General features: G+C 32.2%; 1 protein-coding gene across 2 annotated transcripts in view; it reads right to left on the minus strand.

Moving 5' to 3' along the window:
- Positions 1 to 5,528, minus strand: part of Cul1 (cullin 1) — a 151,315-nt gene extending 145,787 nt beyond the window's left edge. For both annotated transcript variants that reach the window (XM_085808005.1, XM_085808003.1), the window contains exon 1: positions 5,394 to 5,528. The gene's annotated coding sequence lies outside the window, so the exon portion shown is untranslated. The remainder of the gene's footprint in view (positions 1 to 5,393) is intronic.
- Between the last annotated feature and the right edge of the window lie 725 nt (positions 5,529 to 6,253).

The raw sequence follows: 6,253 nt of genomic DNA on the forward strand, positions 1-6,253 counted from the left end.
CAAGATTTTTTCAAACCTCACCGAAAATGTCTTGGCTAGACCTCTGTTATAGGTAGAGATCAAGCAATCAGACAAAAGTTCTGCTTCTGAAGGATCACGTGATTGCAATATGAGCGACAATCGATTAACGTTTGACGTTCAAGTCTTTATGGTAACCTAGATACGAGGGTTTTCTGGAAATATGCGGTTTCTGAGAATTGTCCTTTTTGATGCCCAGTCCCGTGTAGCTGAAACATAATGTGATTAAAACTTAACTTTTCTGCCAAGCTAATATGCAAAAGCCATCACCCATTTTGAAAACTGGTGCGTGCTACGAATTCCATGACAGGGCAATGACTCACTAAAATTTCAAAAGGCAAAAAGCACCAAAAACAGAACACTTACCTTCTTCAAAAAAAAACTTATGCAATTTTTTGTGTTGTTCTCCCCATGCACATAGTGATCAGTTTTTACTTAATATCACAGAATTGTAAAAGTCTGAAATAAATACATTGCTTTTTCTTAAAAACACATCAGAGAATTACCCATACTTGGCATCATGCACAAACTTCAATCCATAAAATTAGTTTAAGAAGTAAAATTTCGTGGAACGTGAATTTTTACATTCTCTGTTGTTGGGTATTTGAAAGAAACATGATCCTTTTTCATCAGCCAGAACCCCCCCCCCTCAGTCCTACTACAACTCCTTACAAAGAAAAAAAAAAAAAAATTACAGCACTTGTCTGCTGTACACGTGTACATATCTGGATTGCCACATAAATACACTTTGGCAACACAGTACATTGCCTAGTGAACTCTTTTCAGGGAGGTGGGGATAATCAAAAAGATACAAATGTACTATAATTAATTTCTGCGCCACACAATTTTTCAGAAGAGTATTTGGTTGATCTTTACAATACGGTAACTGGTAGTTTGGCGACATTTTGGAGGCGATAAAGGTTACTACCTGGGACTTTGGTAATAATGTGAGCAGTACTCAGTTCCGATTACGCATTATTTTGCGTGAGGGAAATGAGAGATTATGGGATATGTCATGTGATATTAATGGACGAATTATGGTTCTTTAATCGGAAAAGGGGGGAAATCGGGAAAAAATGTGGAAATTTTGTATTTAGCTTTATTCTGTGTTGTGTGAAACAGTGTTGTTTAATTTTTGGATCCCATGGCCCTAACTAAAGTGAATTCGAAATGGGTATTTAGGCATTGTGATAAAGAGAAGTTTGCTTTTTATTTAGTGGAGGAAGTATGGAGAAAAAATTCGCAGAAAAAAATCTTTCAATAATTTTATTGAATGAATTAGAAAAGTGTATCTGCCACGTAATCAAGATTCTGAAGAAGATTAGGTAAGTTAGTATTTTTAATTATTTGAGGATATTATTTTTATGCATTGTTCTAAATGTAAGGTGGAAAGGAATTTGGTATTATTGGGAAAATTGTTATTAGCAATGATTTAGTTTAAAGTAATTAGGATTGTAAGGTAATTTTTATTAATTTAATGTATGTGCTCATTTATATTTTAAGTACTGTTTTTGAATTTAATTCTATTTTAAAGAAATGATAGTTATTTTGTGAATTTTATGTTTGCAGGAATTTGGTATGCGTTTTAGTTGAAGTAAACGTGCATGGAAATAATTTAAATATCTGACACTAAGTATTTGTAATGGTTGCGGTATGAATTCATTGGTGACGTTTATAATATAATAGATGATTTAGAGGTAAAAGTTTTTGGATATTTTATTTATTTTATATGTGGAAATGTTCATATTTGGAAAGGGTAAATACTTTTTCGCGATCAGGTAATTTCATATATGTTCTTTTTACCGGGTTTAAAGATTGAGAAAATTGTCATGTATTTTCGTGAAATTTTTCTAATTTATGAGAAAAAGGCAGTGTACATGGATATGGTGAAGAGTGTGCGCAATGCCATTTTTGTGCAATTCTGGGATGTTTTTTTTAAGTAAAAATAAGTCGACGTGTACATGGTTTAGCGATATTTTAATTAAATGATAGTTATTTTGTGAATTTTATGTTTGTAGGAATTTGGTATACGTTTAAGTTGAAATAAACGTGCATGGAAATAATTTAAATATTTGATACTAAGTATTTGTAATGCTTGCGGTACGAATTCGATGGTGACGTGTATAATGTAATAGATGATTTAGAGGTAAAAGTTTTTGGATATTTTATTTATTTTATATGTGGAAATGTTCATATTTGTAAAGGGTAAATACTTTTTCGCGATCAGGTAATTTCATATATGTTCTTTTTACTGGGTTTAAAGATTGAGAAAATTGTCATGTATTTTCGTGAAATTTTTCTAATTTATGAGAAAAAAGCAGTGTACATGGATATAGTGAAGAGTGTGCGCAATGCCATTTTTGTGCAATTCTGGGATTTTTTTTAAGTAAAAATAAGTCGACGTGTACATGGTTTAGTGATATTTTAATTAAATGATAGTTATTTTGTGAATTTTATGTTTGTAGGAATTTGGTATACGTTTAAGTTGAAATAAACGTGCATGGAAATAATTTAAATATTTGATACTAAGTATTTATAATGCTTGCGGTATGAATTCGTTGGTGACGTGTATAATGTAATAGATGATTTAGAGGTAAAAGTTTTTGGATATTTTATTTATTTTATATGTGGAAATGTTCATATTTGGAAAGGGTAAATACTTTTTCGCGATCAGGTAATTTCATATATGTTCTTTTTACCGGGTTTAAAGATTGAGAAAATTGTCATGTATTTTCGTGAAATTTTTCTAATTTATGAGAAAAAGGCAGTGTACATGGATATGGTGAAGAGTGTGCGCAATGCCATTTTTGTGCAATTCTGGGATGATTTTTTAAGTAAAAATAAGTCGGCGTGTACATGGTTTATGTGTATGTGTTATTTTGAAAAACGCGTAAGGAGTATGGTATTGTGCACTTTTTCCCAATTTTGCAGTGAATATTTGTCATGATTAACCAGTTTTGTTTGATAAAATTTCTAGCATAAGTCTAATTCGGCTAGTAGATTGTTGGAAGAAGTGTTCAGTAGATAAAAAGAAAAGAAACATGTCTTTACTTCGTGAAGACAAAATGGCGGCGGGGGGGAAAAATAGAGGGTTTCTGTAGGAGAGTTGGTTGCGAAATTTTCGCGAAAAAATCACCAAGTTACCATAATGTAAAGATCAACCGAGTATTTATACAGCATTTATTTGATAAACTTCTATAATTAATTATTTTATTCTCCGTTTTAATAAATTTTCATTCATTAACGCACAGATCATTAAAGTAAATAAAAAACATAATTTAAATAATATGCCAATATACACCAAATGACAATAAACCTCATGATCAATCATGCCACTCAGGTTATATAATCATAAAAACTTATTAAATTTAAATATATAAAAATATAAAATGAAAAGTGCTCATTTTAAACTTTTAATTCATCACATTTGCAAGATTCTATAATCCCTCCCCCCCCCAGAAAAAAAAAAGAAGGTTAATCTTTGGATCATGGTAACTTCGTGATTTTTTGGCGAAAATTTGGCGACCAACCCTGCTATAGCAACCTGCTAGTTTTTTTTTTTTTTTTTTTTTTTTTTTGGGACGCCAGTTTGTTTTTACGAAGTAAAGGCATTTTTTTTTTTTTCCCCTCAACATTTTTTCCAACAATCTGCTAGCCGAATTACACTTATGCTAGAACTTTTATGGAACAAAAGTGCTTAATCATGATGAAGATTAGGTGCAAAATCAGGAGAAAGTGCAGAATCGCAAACTGCTTGCAGCATTTTTTTAAGAATTGCACATACACGGTATCCATGTACACATCGACCTATTTTCACTTAAAAAAACATCCCAGAATTGCAAAAAAATGGCATTGCGCACAATCTTGACTTTATCCATGTACACTGCTAAAGTCCTAGCTAGTAACCTTTATCGCCTTACCAAAATGTCGCCAAACTACCTGTTACCATATTCCAAAGATTAGCCAAAAAGAAAACTGCTGTTGATACCTATCATTAAAAAAAAATATATCATATAATAATACAAAATAAAGAACAAGATCCAGAATCATTGGAATTTTGGCTATTCCAGATTTTAAATCACCAATTTAAATCTAATAAGATGATATGTACACTGGCAACATTGGGCCTTTACTAATTGTTTATGTCAGATAGAAAAATATTAACCTCGCACAGCCATTCAAGGGGCAAAAGAGGGATATGTCACTAGCCACAGTGCGACTCTAACTAGGAGGTGTTTGAAAGTGACATGCAGGAATCTCAGTTAAGCAGAAGAAAAAACACATTTACAAACACCTGCTTCCTTATGCAGAGTATTATATTCCCTATTCCTCAACTTTGTCAGGAGGAATTTCTTATCATTTTTTATGGTGTTTGTGATTTAGAGGTCTTTATATTAGTCATTCTGGATACTGGGTGTCCAGATGTCAGACTTTGTACTGTACTATAGAATAACAGAATATGATATATATGTAGCAGAATCATAATATATAGAGGAAATCATACCCTAACTAAACTTTCCCAAGAGCCTTTTGTTACAGTTTGACTCTACCAATCTGAGATTGGCTAATGTTCTCAAGGTCATAAAATGCCCAACTTACATGTTGAGAACTAGATATATATTATTACCAAACCTGCAATCACCACTTTATTTTTTTAATTAAAACAATTGTTATATACAGCATTTTAGGAAAGTTCGAATTTTATAGCAAAATCCCCCCCAACTGCAAATAAAATAAATGTGTAGCACCTAAATAAGTAATTAACTGACTATTACGTAGAAATACATTTTTACAAATAAGAAATTTAAACAATTCCTAAAATGATACATTAAAACAGAACAGCAAGATATGCGACACACGAACTATACGTCAATATAACTCTAAAAAAGTTTTAATTTTCTTTTGCCACAAAAAATACGCTTCCCAACAAAATTACAATGCATCACCCCTATTTAAGGATAGACACTTTACGAAACTGTCAGATACGTACATAAAAATCTTAACGCAAGTTTAAAATATTGCATATATTTCATCACTGCTTTAAAGGAAATAGGGCAACTGCATGTAAAAATGCTTATCAAACTGTCAGGGTAAAGTAATTATAGCTTTCCAATTTCATGTGTGTTATTTCGACATTTAATTTACTTCCCATAATATTAAAACGCACTTAAAAGGAAAAAAAAATATAGAGAGAGAGTTTAAGGTCAGATTTCGCAGCAATTTCACACAAAATAAGTAAAATGTGGCCAAGCATTCCATAAACATGGATTGCAAACGAATTAATTAATACACAGCAGACTACAAAAAATTATTAGCTGTGCTGAAGGGAATTTCGGAATACAAGAGAAATATTCTAAACCATTAACTTAACATACCTGATTTATAAAAAGAGAAAGACGGGTCACAATCCAACGCTCATAAACACACATCCGATGCTCATTGTCCAATCGAGTTGAGTCATAACGCTTTGCTCTAACCTAAAATAAAAATTGTTCTTGGAAATTAAAAAATTACAAGGATATTGGGCAAAAAAAAAAGGACAGAGCGAAAATTAAAAATGTGCTGTTGCTAAGCTTTAATCAAATACAATTTTACTTCTTAATTTAGCGAGTGACTTTGAAATATAAAGACACAATGAAGTAATAAAATTTGTTTGGCTGAGTTGAAATCCGAAAATTTACTTTTTTTCCAAAGATTCATATCACCGGAACCCTACCCCACTTTTCGAATTTTTGGCGTCACGGAAATATCAACTAATTTCACCTGGCAAATAGAAGATGGCATACCCCACTTTGACTACTACTGTGCGCTTTCGAAAGAATTGCAATGCTGACTCGTGTCTGTAAGTGCTAATTGTGAGATTTTCGTAATTTAAATATGAAAAGTGGGGTAGGGTTCGGAAATACGCCTCCAGGTAGTGCATTGAATTTATGAGAACGGCTAAAATGTCTTGTTCAGGAAAGTACTGGAAGTGATTGCCTTGGTCATGCATTCCTGGGCTAGTAATTTCTAACTAAAGAACTCTGCAGATGGAAAACAAGAATTGTCATTTGAGCAGACCTTACGTTTGTTCTCATATTGTTATCGGATTAGATTCGGGGAAAATTTCTTTGGCTCAGTTGCATTCTCCTTAGCGTCTAGAATTATATCGCCAGGGAATAGCGGTCAGACCCTTCTCTATTTTCGAAGTTACATTTCTCCGCTAAAAATTTCCATGCTCTTATATTATTTCTAG

This window comes from Stegodyphus dumicola, chromosome X1, assembly GCF_044657685.1.
Source record: "Stegodyphus dumicola isolate Sdum_Otavi_A_Nest chromosome X1, ASM4465768v1".
NCBI classification, from domain to species: domain Eukaryota; kingdom Metazoa; phylum Arthropoda; class Arachnida; order Araneae; family Eresidae; genus Stegodyphus; species Stegodyphus dumicola.